Genomic DNA, 1,003 nt, shown 5'->3' with positions numbered 1-1,003 from the left:
TTCTTGTCTTCTTTTTTTCACCTATATGCTCTTCTCTGCATCATTAAGTACTTCTGGGTCATCTCTTGTACCTTGTGGCATCTTGGCTGGTGATGAATGGCAGGTTGCTGCTATAAAAATAACATGCCTACCAATATGATTATGTTGAAGACAAAACCAAAACAATACAACTGTTTGCACTGTACAATTTACACTATCACAAGCTTGTCATATTTACAGTCATCAAATGATTTGGGCTGCTGTTCCTGTGAACAATGTCGTTTAAGAAACAGATTCAATTTCAAATCTTTAGATTTTAAATATAAACCACTGACAATATGGTAGAGCCATGTTGTCTTTAACCTATTCAGAAACTACCACTTAAATTGTAAGAAATTGTTCTCTAGACACATCTTGTGGGCTCTGTTCTCGATGAATTGGAAAGGTGTCGTTCATGACTTCCAGTACTCTGTCGATCTCTCTCTTATCAAGAGACTACCCATCTAACGCTGCAGGAAACTCCAGTGCCTGGTCTGGGAATGCTGTGCTATTCAGATTCTGTCAATAAATTTCAAGAATGGTTCACTTCTCAAAAGCTTTTTTTTGTTTACACGATGTGGCATTTCTCTGCAGTAACAATTGAGGGTAGTTATCTGCCTTCTATGCTCTTCTGAAAATTATGTATCTTTTTGGCAGTCCCATATCCCTTCCTTATATCCTTGCTGGTGAGAATGAGAAATGCCATTTTTAAGACAATAACACAAACATAATTCTTAATTCTAACATTAATTTTAAGCTACAAGAAAATATATATCTTCAAAATATGCACTTTAGTACACTTACTGAGTTTCTGTTTTGGAAATGGTCAGTGATCCAACCACTCCAGAGCTTGTCCTTTGCCTTGAAATGATTTTCTGGAAATGCTGTAATCAAAGAGGAGCTCTTCTCCCGCAACAATGTCATTTTTTGTCACAGACAGGATTATGACAGGCTTTTTGTTTATATAAATGACCCTCTTACAGCC

The sequence above is a fragment of the Lepisosteus platostomus genome, chromosome 5 (assembly GCF_059453375.1).
Source record: "Lepisosteus platostomus isolate fLepPlt1 chromosome 5, fLepPlt1.hap1, whole genome shotgun sequence".
Taxonomy (NCBI): Eukaryota; Metazoa; Chordata; class Actinopteri; order Semionotiformes; family Lepisosteidae; genus Lepisosteus; species Lepisosteus platostomus.
The sequence above is the reverse complement of the archived record's forward strand: the minus strand, read 5'-3'. Positions refer to the sequence as shown.